Genomic DNA, 14,465 nt, shown 5'->3' with positions numbered 1-14,465 from the left:
AGGAAGTAGAAGTTTTGCCTCATGGTTTCCACCTGAGGGTTCATCAGGGAGCTGGTGCCCACCAGTGCCTTTGTCCCACATGGGATGGAGGCTAGGTGGAGGCCTGTCCCCTAGCTTCTGGAGCTGACACTCCTAGTCACGTTGAAAAGTCAGGATGTTTACAGTGCATCATGTGTCTCTTTCTCTCTGGCTCTGTTTTCTCTGTAAAACTATGCACTTTTTCTTTCTAATACTCCTGGAGTATTTGAGACTTGACACAACCTACATGACCCAGCCAGTGTGCCATCCATGCTGCTGGGTTGCTGTAGAGGCTGCCCCCTGCAGGATCTGATACTCTTGAGTTGGGGCTGGGGGCCTGGCCCCAGTGAGCAAGTTCTGCCTCTTGAACTCTGCTTCCCAGGGGAGCTGTGCAGACTGACCACTGGAGTTGCCTGTGGGAGGTCAGAGGCTCTGACACTGTCCAATGTCAATGCTTCCAGAAACTTCTTGCCTAGGTCCTCTTTTTTTTTTCTTCTTTGCCAATAGCCTGATTAACCAAGTTTTCCAGTATTTAGGATTTACCTCCTCCTTTTGTAAGGCCTCTTTTACGTTGTTAAAGGTTCAGCTTAAACAATTTATAAAAACCTTTCTATAGGGCAGATTTAGTCTCTGGCTGACCCAGGCCTCCCCAGCAGAGTTCCAAGGGAAGGTGTCCCTATTGGCTCTAGGGAGCTGCTGGGTGTTAGCATTTTTTGATTTTGACATTGACATAATAGGTAGGCTTGTGTATTGTTTTGTTTCTGTTTTTTAACTTAAAGATATTAAGACTTAATTCACTAAAATTTATTCTAAGGGGAGAGTTATGCTTTTGTACTTTTTTCGGTATCCATATTTTATCAGCTTACCATTTAATGCCTAAGTTTCTCCTGAAAATAACAAATAAAATTGTGTATTTATGAATGAAAAAAACACACAAATCAGATAATGCCACACACTTGTGCAGAATCCTCATACATTCTCCTTTCACACTCAGTAAAATTCAAACTTTTTTTCATTGATAGATTGTCCAGAAAGGCTTCTCTAGGATGTCTAAATGATGTGAGTGACAAAGCCATTGGTTAAGCACTTATTATTATTATTATTATTATTATTATTATTATTATTATTTTTAAATCTTAACCAATTTGGAAATCTGAATACTCATTTCATTTTCATTTTCAGAGGTATCCTCCTTCCTGGATACCTCTCTGACTTAACTTTCTACCACTATCCTGATTCTTTACTCTTCTCTACTTTTGTGATTTTTCCTTGAAGGCAATAGCTCCTTCCTGCCTCTGGGCCTTTGCATCTGCTCTTATTCTGCATGGTATACTCTTCCACCATGTGTGCTCATGGCTTTGTCACTCACATCATTCAGACATCCTAGAGAAGCCTTTCTGGACAATCTATCAAAAAAATAGCACCTTAGCCAGGCACAGTGGTGCACATTTGTAATCCTAGCAGTTTGCGAGGTTGAGGCATGAGAATCTAAAGTTCAAAGTCAGCCTCTGCAACTTAGCAAGACTTGTCTCATAATAAAAAATAAAAGACAAGGGGCTGGGGATGTAGCTAAGTGGTTAAGCAACCCTGGATTCAATCCCTGATAATCCCCCCAAAATAGCATCTTTCCTCTTCCCATGGCCACCACCCACTTTGACCATCTTTTCCCCCTGTTTACTCTTTTCCATTGCCCTATTAGTACTTAATATTACATATTCACTTGCTTGTTATGTGTCCATTTAAAGCCTATGGAAGTTCATGAGCACAGGAATTTTGTGTGCCTTGTCCACTGCTGTCTCTTCAGTGCATAGAAGAAGTGGTCTCAATGGGTATGAATGCAATATATATGTATTTTTGAACAAACAAATCAATTAATGGATTCTAAACAAATGTTCCTGTTTCACTCAATTAGAGTTGTGAGTTTAATTTAGCAAACCCTATATATTTCTTACTGATTGGGTAATCTTAGGAGAGTTGTTTAATCTCCCTGTGCCTCAATATCTTCATCTGTGAAATCTAAGAAAATGTCACCTATTTCATTAAATATGAGGTTTGAATATGAATACATGAAGTGCTTATTGTGGAATAATACCTAATAATAATAAGTATTCTATTAGAGCTTGCTGATATTGTTGGGTTTTGTTTATTTATTTATTTATTTATTTATTTATTTATTATTTTGATGGTGCTTGGATTGAACCCAGGGCCTTGTGCATGTGAGGCACACACCCTACCAACTGAGGTATATCCAGCCTCCTGATATTGTTATTGTTACAGAAATCTAGACTTTCAAAGTTTAAATTAAGGGGGTAGAAGAAAGGGCCATTTTTCACATTATAAAGGACATTTGAAAATCATAACAAATGAATGTGTATTAGGATTTACAAAGCAGAGTTTAAAAATAGTAGAGAAACTTGAAATGAAAGTCTTAGAAACTTCTGCCAATTAAAAATCAATCAGCAGCTGGGTGTGGTGGCACATGCCTGTAATCATAGCAGTTTAGGAGGCTGAGGCAGAAGCACTTCAAGTTCAAAGCCAACCTCAGGAAAAGCAACGTGCTGAGCAACTCAGTGAGACCCTGTTCCTAAGTAAAATCCAAAATAGAGCTGGGGATGTGGCTCAGTGGTCAATTGTCCCTGAGATCAATCCCCAGTACTAAAAATAAATAAAGTAAAAATCAGCAATAAAGACAAAGGAAGTCTGAAACTATGATGGACCCATTCAAATTTGATTAACAACCAAAAAAATTAGTTTATATACAACTTTGCAGGATAACAATTGCAGTATATATCAAAGCACATATGTATCTTTAAAACTGAATGCCACAATATAAGCAAAGAAGATGGAATCATTTCCCACTGTCTTTGTGCCTTCTACACCACATAACCACAATGTCCCTCTTTACTAACAAGTTTGATCTGGAGGAAGCAACATAATTTTTACTCCAGCCCAGACTTATCACATTAGTGCAAAGCCAATAAACTTGACCCACAAAAAGGGTTCTACAAATGAAGTTGATTGATTAGCTAAGTGTTAACTATCAATTCTGCACTAAAAATAAGCCAACAATTGAAGCAAAAATATGGACTTTTTTTTTATAAAATTTGATTTTAAGCCAGTTGCTTATGCATTTATCTCAGTTTCCTGTTCTACATGTCATTAGGGAAAAAATGTTTTCTCTATCTTTTTTGTTGTTGTTATCTGCATTGTTCTGGTGTTTTTACTTTGTATTAAAACCATCAGGATTCTGCTGTACTCTCCTTTCGCCAAACTGACTTGCCAAGCATGTAGCATTCTTCTGTTTCCACAAAGCAACCTCCCACCTTTCCTTAGAATTTCAAAGCATGCCAATGAAAGGGAATTGTGCTTGGTGTCTCAACATACCTCAGGACTCACCCTCCTGTCCTTCCAACAGCCAGACAAAAGAAGAGCTTCTCATAAAGACAGCTCTTAAGATTCAAGGGAGAATTAGAAATCAGTGAAGTTAACTATAGCACTATAAATACCATTCTAGTTGAGTCTACCGCATGTTCCTACTGTGATTTCAGATTGAAAATGCAAAGCCATAGACATGGAATAAAGTATTGCTTAGGACATTTTGTGTTATAAAATGACTCAAAAAATAAAAAAAAAATAAAAAAAATGACTCGCTTGTAATAACAGATCTTCTCTCCTATTTCGTACCTTGTGAAGCAATTGGTTAAGCACTTATTATTATTATTATTATTATTATTATTATTATTATTATTATTTTTAAATCTTAACCAATTTGGAAATCTGAATACTCATTCTCAGAGAGATTGCCAGCTGAGAAATTATATTTCATTCCATGACAGAAATTGTCTATGGGCTATTTATTTTAAATTTGTTAAGCATATCAGATTTAATCTAGAAAGTCCTTCATTTTAAGTATTCAAAGAGCATGTGAGCTAAAAGCTTAAATTAAGTCTTTCCAAGGATGGACACTTTTTGTTGTTGGTACAATAAAGATCTTTTGTGCTATTTTAAGAATTCCCTTGGCTAAAGATTTTGAATGCAGTAAGAAATCTATAGACCTCAGACACTTGTCTAACCATGAAGGTCAGCTTAAAGTTACAAGAAGCATTTTTTCAACCCTCAGTCTGAGAGAATAAATACACTTAAGTAATAAAGGAAATAGTATTAAATACAAGTAACCTGGATACTTATTACCTCAGTGCAAAAATTCAAGGTGTCCCCAGTGCCTTTCTCATTTTCATCATTGGCATCAGTTAAAGTCAAATATATATATATATATATATATATATATATATATATATATATATATATATATATAGAGAGAGAGAGAGAGAGAGAGAGAGAGAGAGATATGAATAGATGGATATAGATGCCTAAAAATTATGTATTTTTTTTTCCAAAATGTAGTTTGAATATGTTTCTTCCTTACAAGAGCATATTTTCTAATGTCAACCTAAATCTGATTTTCCTCCTGCATTTCTTAAATTTTCTTGAAGTACCACCATCCTATCTATCAGGGAGACTTTTAATACCAAAGTCATTTTTTAAAATTCTTCCCTTATTTCATCACCATATGCACTCAGTTGCCAGGTTCTATTGGGTCTAGCTTTGCAATAACCTCTCGAGTGCCCTCCTCTTCAATCCCCCTAACTCGAGAGATTACCTGCCCTGCTGTGATAACTACTCCTACAATTGTCCCTGCATTTAGCCTCTCCCTATCTCAAAGCAAATAGTTCTGTTGAATCAATCTTTTAATGAACAACTATGATTTTTGATTCCCTTCTCAAATGTCTTACAAACTACAAAACAAAATCTAGATGCCCCTCTCTAGCATTTAAAACCAGAATATGACCATGATCTACCCTCGACCACTGAGCCACATCCCCAGCCCTATTTTGTATATTTTTTATTTAAAGACAGAAGTTTCATGGAGTTGATTAACATCTCTCTGTTGCTGAGGCTCGCTTTGATCCTCCTGTCCCTGCCTCACAAGCTGCTGGGATTACAGATGTGTACCACCAGGCACAGCTGGGTTTTTTTGTTTTGTTTTTAGTTGTAGATGGACATAGTACCTTTATTTATTTATTTTTATGTGGAGCTGAGGATGGAACCCAAGGCCTCCCAAGTGTGAGGCGAGCACTCTACCACTGAATTACAAACCCAGCATTGCGCCCGGCTTTTGTGCATAGTTTTTTAAAAACATTTTTAGTTGTAGCTGTACAGAATACTTTTCTCTATTTATTTACATTTTTGTGGTGCTGAGGATTGAACCCAGTGCCTCACATGCGCTAGGCTAGCACTCTACCACTGAGCACAACCCCAGCCCTTGTGCATAATTTTTAATGGACATTTCACAGGAAAGCAGGGAGCTAAAACTGCAAACCTCTGTTCTTGCATTCTGATGAAAGAAAATTTAAAGTCAGACAACGAAAGCCATGCAAGAGAACTTGATTATAAGTAAATGTAAAGAGAAAGTGAGGTGAAAGTAAAATCCTATTGAGGCTTAAGCAGAGAGCACTGTCAAGAGAGGATGGGCTGTCTCCCAGCAGAGAATGACAAAGGAGACAATGCTGTCTCCAGGTTCATTACTGTGTGCTGTTTACCAGGACAACTGGGGACTGCCTTCTGCACTCTTTGCCAATCAGGTGTTCAACTCCTCCTTCACCTCAGGCAGTGGAGTTTTGACCTTAACTGGTCTTCTCTGGAGCTGTCATGGTGGCCATCCTTTTGGGGATGGGGGTAGGTCATCGACAAGTCAATCCCATGTTAATGTGGGTACTGGACTCAATAGCCAATTAGAAGTTACCTTAGTGCACCTGAGCTACTAAAGGAGCCTTCTTTCCCACACCAATGGAAACCCCTCTAGCCATAATTCCTAGCCTCACACCAGTCTTAATGGGCCCTGTCAAGAGTTAGTCCCATTAATCCTTTTCTCTTGTTGTGTGTTCTCATTAGCGTCTTTGCTTCTATTTATTTTCTACAAATGAACTACCATACTTTGCTTTCTCATCTACTTTGGAAGTAGTTTAAAGAACACTTGTGACCTTGCCATGCATTTCACTACTCATCACTAGCTACTGCCTAACAGACAGATTTGTAGAACTATTCTACTTTCTTTATTATTAGGATGAAGCAACACTCTTGATTTGGCCCTAGCTTGTTCAAATAACATTTGAAACACCATCAATTCTAAATATGTCCCAAGTGAACACAGCACCTGGTAGTAACCATTTCCTAAAAAATAAAGTCTTTGTTTCACTATGAACTTTTTAGATCACCCTTAAGACATCATCAGATTTATTCTTATTTTGTTTTGTTTGTTTTTTCCTGTGTGTGCCTAGCAAAGTCTCGGTATTAAAACAAAACAAAACAATGCCTCATTAAATATTGAATGAATGAATGAATTAATTAATTAATTAATTAATCATCCACATAATCAATCAATGAAATGAGTGTGCACATAGTACTTGTTTCCTACTACCTCCATATTAAGAAACAGAGCCAATAAAGAGCTTGGTTCCTACTATCTCTGTATTAAGAAAGAAAGACAATAAAGAGCACCACATATATCAGTAAATACTTGCTAAGTTTAATTTATGCAATTTTAGAGCCAAAGAGGACCTTAGAGATGATTCCAGTTGTTTCCCTCCCCTCTATGAGTACATAGTGGTTTTGAATCTGTATTAGCAAAAAACATTTAGTTTTTCTCCCTCCTTGAGGGCAAAGACATTATAATGACCAGTGTCCTTGCCTTCACCTCACCTGTTCACCTGTTGCTTGGGGGATTGTAGGCACTCAAAAGCTTTCTGAGTGATGGTGTGAGAATGCATGTAGCCCTCTTTTGTCCAATAAGCAGCCATTAGCTACATGAGGCTATTTAATTAATTAGAATTAAATAAAATTTAAAATTTATCCTTTGTCACACCAGCCTCATTTCAAGTGTTCTGTCATCATATGTGGCTAGTGACTACCACATAAGCAGAGAACAATCCCTTCACTGTAGAAAGTTCTGTTGGCCAATGCTGGTCTAGACTATTTCACTCAATTTGAAGAACTGAATGAGCTCAGGGAAGTTGTCACTTGCACAAAAACAAGCTATTAGGAGCAGAACTGGGAGTAAAACTAGAAACTCCTAAATCAAATCCATTGTTGTTAAGTTATAGATGATTCATTGCAGAATTCCAATTATGTGTAATCTTAACTTAGAGTTCCAGTGTTATTATATGAAACATGGTCTTTGTCTTATGATTGCTGTAGAAGTTATTTGTATTTTAATTATCAATTTGTATGTTTTATAAAAAATATACAGCAGGTACAAAATGTATCTAGGAGTTCTGTACTTCTGGTGTATGAGAAAAAAAATGATGCTAACTTTCAAAATGCTTTCAATGTGTTTAGTAAAACAAAATATTAAAATATTATGGGTTTGTACCAATTTAATTAGAAAAATTGATTCATAGAATAGGCTCTGGTTTTAAAGGGTGCTTTTGTTTTGGTTTCTTTTAATGCAGTCCTAGATTTACTGATTTGTAAAAATTGACTGGATCTTAAACAACAAATAAATACAGTTTGTTATGACTTAAAATTCAAAGTTGGTTTTAATTTGAAAAGATTTTTTTTCCTGCTTTTATAGGGAGCATCAGTGTTTTTTTTTCAATGCTTTTAGAGAAAAGGTCTCATTTTCTACAACTTCCATAATGTGTTTTTTTATGAAATTAGTGTTTAGTGTTCTCTGGAAAAAGAGAAATCCAGTTCAGCCTGATAGGACCGGAATAATTACAAAGAGGTGACGAAGCCACTGTTCCTGATCATTCCTCTGGCTTCCCTAACAGTAGACTATCAAGAAAGCTAGGAAAGGAAGGACCAAGTAAGAATTTGGAGATCCCCTTTAGGCTATCCCCTAGGGAGGACTTGGAGCTCTCACAGTTGCTCAGCTGAAGATCACTCTTGATCCACTCGAGTAATGTCCTAACTAGAAAAAAGTTCTTGAAAAAGCACTCTCGTTTCTTTTTCTCTCTTCATTTTTTTCATTTGAGCTTTCTATTTATACACAGTCGTTGAGTTCATCCCAACAAATTCATGGTATTTTGTTTTGCTTTTTATTCTAGAAATTGAACCCAGAGGCACTTGATCATGGAGTTACATCCCCAACCCTTTTTTATTTTTTATTTTCATCTCCTAAGTTGCTTAGGGCTTTACTAAGTTTTCCAGGCTGGCCTCTAACTTGTGATCTTCCTGCCTCAGCCTTCTAAGTTGCTGGGATTACAGGTGTGCACCACCACATTTGGCTAAACATTATAGTTTCTGATAGAAAATTCTACAATCTAATATTTGTTTTTAAAAACTACAAAGGCAATTTTTCAGCTTTCCATAGAAATTTGAACATGGGTCAAACAAAAAGAACTAGTGATGAATGAGATCAAGTTTTAGCATTAAAAGATAATTCAGAAAGGTTCTATATTTGAAAGCCTTTATTCTTCAATCAGGTAAACTAGTATTAAAGATGATTATGTATCAGTTCTTAGGGATCAATAATATCTATTCAACCACAATACCAAAGAAAAATGTGTGTTTACCACCGCATTTCTTTGGAAGTGAACTTTTTAAAAACTTTTTTTAGATGTTGATGGACCTTTATTTTATTCATTTATTTATATACAGTGCTAAGAATTGAACCCAGTGCCTCACACATGCTAGGCAAGCACTCTATCACTGAGCCACAACTCCAACCCAGGAAGTGAATTAAAAAAAAAAAACAAAACTTTTTCTTGGCTAGGAATGTAATTATTTTGAGGTCCTATGTTTTTTAAATCAATCTCTCTCTCTCTCTCTCTCTCTCTCTCTCTCTCTCTCTCTCTCTCTCACCCACCTCACACACAAATTTTATAGACTTCCAGTAGGGAACCAGGCTGATAGAGCCTTTTCCATCTACAACACCTGGCTTCAAAGGTCATTCTTGACACTAATATGCAGCCATCAGATGGGAAGAAGAATGACAGGATCACACCCAGGAGTTCTTCATGAACCAGACTTAGAAGTTGCACATATTTTGTTGACTGAAATTTTCTTGCAGCCACATCTAATTACTAGGAATAGTTTAAGTAAGAAATCTCAGCTTTGGGAGTTGAGTTCTTTGCTTGTTGAGTTCTTTGCTCTAAGAAGTTTATAACTTCATTTTTTGTTTACAAGACCAAGGTAATAATTATACTATTAGGGCTCTTCATTTGAGGAGTTTGTTTTCAATTAAGCTGGCAGCTGGTAGGATAAGGAGGATGATGGTGAAGTATAAGACTGATGCTAGTTGACCAATAATAATGAATGGGTTAGTGTAAATAGGTCAGCTACCACTGACTCAATGGTAGGAACATCATGCTACTTTGTTTAAAGATATGGAGTATAGGAAAGAGTATAATAATTAGGATAGAGAAAACTAAGGCCAATATGCCTCCTAGTTTATTAGGAATAGATCGGAGGATGGCATAGGCAAATAGAAAGTATCATTCTGGTTTAAAGTGAGGGGTTGTTTAAAGGGCTAGCAGATGTGTAATAATCGGGGTCTCCTAGGAAGTCTGGTGAGAATAAGACAAGAACTATTAGGACTAGGATAAGGAGAAGGACCCCAAGAATGTCTTTGATAGTACAGTATGGGTGAAAAGGGATTTTATCTGGGTCAGAGATAAGGCCAGAAGGATTGTTTGACCCTGTCTCCTGGAGGAAAAGAAGGTGATTATTACTAGTGCTGCGATAATAAATGGTAGTACAAAGTGAAATACAAAGAATCATTTTAAAGTAGCTATGTCAACTGAGAACCCTCCTCAAATTCATTCAACAAGCGTGGTTCCAATGTAGGGGATAGCAGATAGAAGATTTGTAATTAAGGTTGCCTCTCAGAATGATATTTGGCCTCAGGGAAGAACATAGCCTATAAATGTTGTGGCTATTACAGCGAAGAGAAGAATAACTCATGTTTCATGTTTCCAAGTAGGTGTAGGACCCATAATACAACCCTCGGCCTATGTGAAGGAAGAGACAGATAAGGAGCATTGAGGAGCCATTAGCATGTATATAACGAATGAGTCAACCGTAATTAATGTCTCCACAAATGTGAGTGACAGATGAGAAGGCTCTTTGGTGTCTGATGTGTAGTGTATTGCTAGAAATAACCCTGTAAGAATTTGGATAGCAGACACCTAAAAGGGAACCAAAGTTTCATCATGTGGAAATATTAGAGGGTGCAGGTAAATTGATAAAGGGATGGTTGATGATTTTAATTAAGGGATGAGTTTTTTGGATGTTTATCATTGATGTTTTTATTGTTGAATAACAATAATGATTTTTATGTCATTGTTCATGGTTAAATTCCATGTAAAAATAATGACATACATTACATATTTATTAAGCATACTTTTTGTTTTAGGTTTTGTAGGATTTTCCTCAAAGCTGTCTCCAATTTATGGTAGATTAGGGATAATTGTTAGTGGAGGAATTGGGTGTGAGGTTGTATTATATTTTGGAGGGTCTTTTTTAGGTTTGATAGTACTTTTAATTTATTTAGGAGATATGTTAGTGGTATTTGGTTATACTACAGCTATAGCAACAGAAGAATATCCTGAGACATGGGGGTCAAGTGTAGTAATTTGGGGTGTACTGTTACGATTTTTAATGGAGTTTTTGATTGTTATGTTTATGGTATTGTATGATGAAGTAGAGATTGTGATTGAATTTAAGAATTCTGAGGATTGAATAATATTTGAGGGGGGATGAGTTAGGGTTGATTCCTGAGGATTTAATGGGGGTGGCAGCTATGTATAGTTATGGGAGTTGATTGATGTTTGTAGGAGGTCGATCACTATTTGTTAGTGTTTTTATTGTAATTGAATTTACGCATGGAAATAGAATACAGTGATAATTGCTAGTAGTGTTGAGATTAGGAAGGATAGGAAATACAATTTGATGAGACCCTTTTGGTTTGAGGTTTTAACAGAGGCCATTGATCAGACTAGGTCTAGCAGGGTTGATGAGAGTTTTTGACTCATAACGAGGTTAAGGTAGGGAACTGAGCGGTGAATAATAGTAGGGAAATAGTCTAATAGTTTGGAAAACTTTGATGTGCTTGAGTACATTTTAGTTTTAAGATAGAGGGTTATTAAATTTAGCTCCATAGCAATTATAAATCCTAGAATGGTGATTAGTAGTGCTGAGATTTTTAGATACATAGGCATGGTTTTTTTTTTTGAACATTTATAGGTGGGATATTGTAGGAAAGGATAAATCCTACAAAGATACTGCTGATTAAAAAGCATTTAATTGAATTAAGTAGCTGGGGGTTGTTATAATTGATAGAGATTAGTGTTGAAAATCGAGGCTGTCCTTTAAGAGCATAGAAGATAATTTGTGTACTATAGACAGCAGTTAGGGAAGTGGCAAAAAGTGTGATAGTAAGGGCTCAGGCATTGGTGGTATATGATGGGTTTGCAGACTCAATAATTAGGTCTTTGAAATAAAATCCAGTTAGATAAGGGGTCCCTGTTAGTGCTAGGCTTCCAATAATGAATGAGGATGGGGTGAATGGAAGGGCTTTGAATAGGCCTTCTATTTTTTGAAAATCTTGTTCATCATTTAGGTTATGAATTGATTGACCCAGAACATATAAATAATATGGCATTGAAAAATGCATGGGTGCAGATGTGGAGAAATGCTAAGTGTGGTTGGTTAATTCCAATAGTGACTGTTATTAATTCTAGTTGGCTTGGGGTAGAAAATGCGATAATTTTCTTAATATCATTTTGGGTGAGGGCACAGATGGCAGTGAATAAGGTGGTAATGGCTCCCAGGCAGAGAGTAAGTGTTTGGATAGTCTTACTATGTTCTATTAGGGGATAAAAACAAATAAGGAGAAATACTCCTGCTTCTACTCTAGTGCTGGAGTGGATTAGAGCTGATTAGGGAGTAGGGCCTTCCATGGCAGAGGGCAATCAGGGGTGTAGGCCAAATTGGGTGGATTTTCCTGTTGCTGCTAAGAGTAAGCCCAGGAGGGGAAGTAGAGATACATCTATTATGAAGAGTTGTTTAGTTCTCATGAGTTCGAGTTGAGTAGAAATCATGCTATGGCTGAAACAAATCCAATGTCACCAATTCAGTTGTATAGAATAGATTGGAGAGCTGCTGTATTAGCATCTGTACAATCATACCATCAACCAATATGTAAAAATGATATAATGCCTACTCCCTCTCATCCAATGAAGAGTTGGAATAGGTTGTTGGATGTGACTAAGATTATCATGGTAATGAGGAATATTAGTAGATATTTCAATAAGCAGTTGATAAAGAAGTCTGAGTGTATATATCATATTGAGAATTCTATGATTGGTCATTTAGCAAATAGTGCTATGGGCATGAATAGCATAGAGAAGTAATCTAATTTGAAGCTTATGGAGAGAGTAAAAGTTTGAATTGTCATTCAGTGTCAGTTTGAAATAACAAGATCATAATTTGAATTGATAAATATTAGTGTTGGGATTATACAAAATGAATATGCACAGATAATAGATGTTTTTACATAGTGTGGGTAGTTGCTGTTTTTATAGGAGTTGGTTATGGTAAAGAGAATGGGGAAAGTTAGTGTAACAAGTGACATAAGGATGAGTGAAGAAAATATATTAATTATTTTTATTTGGAGCAAATTTTTGCTCCTAAGACCAACGGATTACTTCTATCTTATAAAAGTTAAGAAAGTCATGGGTGTAATCACGGAGAGCATGAATTAGCAGTTCTTGCATACTTTCTTAGTAAATAAGGGATTATGATTCTCTATTGTTAGATTCACAAGCTAAAGTTTTATTTAAACTATATTTACAGTATAAGTGTCCCAGGATGATAGTAGGATTTGATGATAGAATAATAAGTGGGAAGAGGTGAAGTAACATGAGTGTGTTTTCTCATGTGAAAGAAGGATTAATGTTAGATGTGTGGTATGTAAATTTTCCCCATTGTGTTATGTTTAATTAATTATATATATATATATATATATATATATATATATATATATATATATATATATATATAGTGAGTAAAGGGAAGTGATTAATATATTAAGGCCAGTTAAAGTAATCATAATATTTGATCAGGTGAATGATGATGTGATAATGAATAGTTCTCCAATCAAGTTAATTGTGGGGGGAAGAGCTAGATTAGTTAGACTAGCCAGAACTCATCATGTTGCCATAAGGGGAAGAATGGATTGTAAGCCTTGGGCTAGCATTATAGTTCAGCTATGAATTTGGTCATAATTACTGTTTGCGAGACAAAATAGTATGGAGGATGTTAATCCATGGTCAATTATTAGTGCTGTGGTTCCTGTAAAACTTCAGGGTGTTTGAATTACAATTGCTACAATAACTAATGCTATATGACTTACTGATGAGTAGGCAATGAGGATTTTAGGTCTTTTTGTTGTAAGCAGATTGAGCTTGTTATAATTATATCCCATAGAGATAACATAATAAAGGGATATGCCATATTACTTGCAATAGGGTGGAGTAGACCTGAAATTTGGATTATTCCGTATCTGCCAAGTTTGAGTAGAATAGCTGCCAGGATCATGGAGCCAGCAACAGAGGCTTCAATATGGGCTTTGGGGAGTCAAAGGTGGAGACCATATAAAGGTATTTTTACAATAAAGGCTATAACACATGCTAGTCACAAGATATCACTAGTTCAGGAAGAAGAGAGTACAGATGACTGGTTTATACAGATAATAAAGTTTACGGACCCGGTGGATTTTTGAACAGACTAATGCTACTAGAAGGGGAAGGGAGTCTACCAGAGCATAAAATAGGAAGTACAGTACTGCATTTGGACGCTCACTTTGCTTTCCTCATCGAGTAATAATAATTAGTGTGGGGATTAGGGTGGCTTTGAATAGAATATACAATATGATTAGTTTGGTGGCTGAAAAAGTTATAATTAAAAATGATTGGGCTGGAGATGTGGCTCAAGCGGTAGCTTGCTCGCCTGGCATGCGCGTGCAGTGCTGGGTTCATCCTCACACCACGTACAAATAAAGATGTTGTGTCTGCCAAAAACTAAAAAAATAAATATTTAAAATCTCTCTCTCTCTCTCTCTCTCTCTCTCTCTCTCTCTCTCTCTCTCTCTCTCATCTCTCTCTCTCTTTAAAAAAATGATTGAAAGGAAATTAGTATAAGAATATAAAGTTTTTTTAGGATCAGTGGTCTCGGTGAAGTGGTTTTGGCTTGCTATAATTATAAGGGGAAGGAGTCATGGTGTTAAATCAGTAAAGGGGAAGATAGGGGATCTGAGAAGAAAGTTAGTGAGAAAATTAGATCTGTGTTTGCTGTTTGATTTAATGTAAGGAGCACAATTAAGCTGATTAACAGACTATGGATCGAGGGATTGATTCAAATTATTAAGGGTTTTGAGAATCATATAA

The 14,465-nt window shown here is 36.2% G+C and overlaps 1 protein-coding gene across 1 annotated transcript in view; it reads left to right on the top strand.

The window, feature by feature from the left end:
- The window catches only part of LOC143405182 (glycogen debranching enzyme-like), a 127,524-nt gene that overhangs the window by 106,274 nt on the left and 6,785 nt on the right, over positions 1–14,465 (top strand). The window lies entirely within an intron of this gene.

The sequence above is a fragment of the Callospermophilus lateralis genome, chromosome 7 (assembly GCF_048772815.1).
Source record: "Callospermophilus lateralis isolate mCalLat2 chromosome 7, mCalLat2.hap1, whole genome shotgun sequence".
NCBI lineage: Eukaryota > Metazoa > Chordata > Mammalia > Rodentia > Sciuridae > Callospermophilus > Callospermophilus lateralis.
This window is presented reverse-complemented; position numbering and strand designations above follow the sequence as displayed.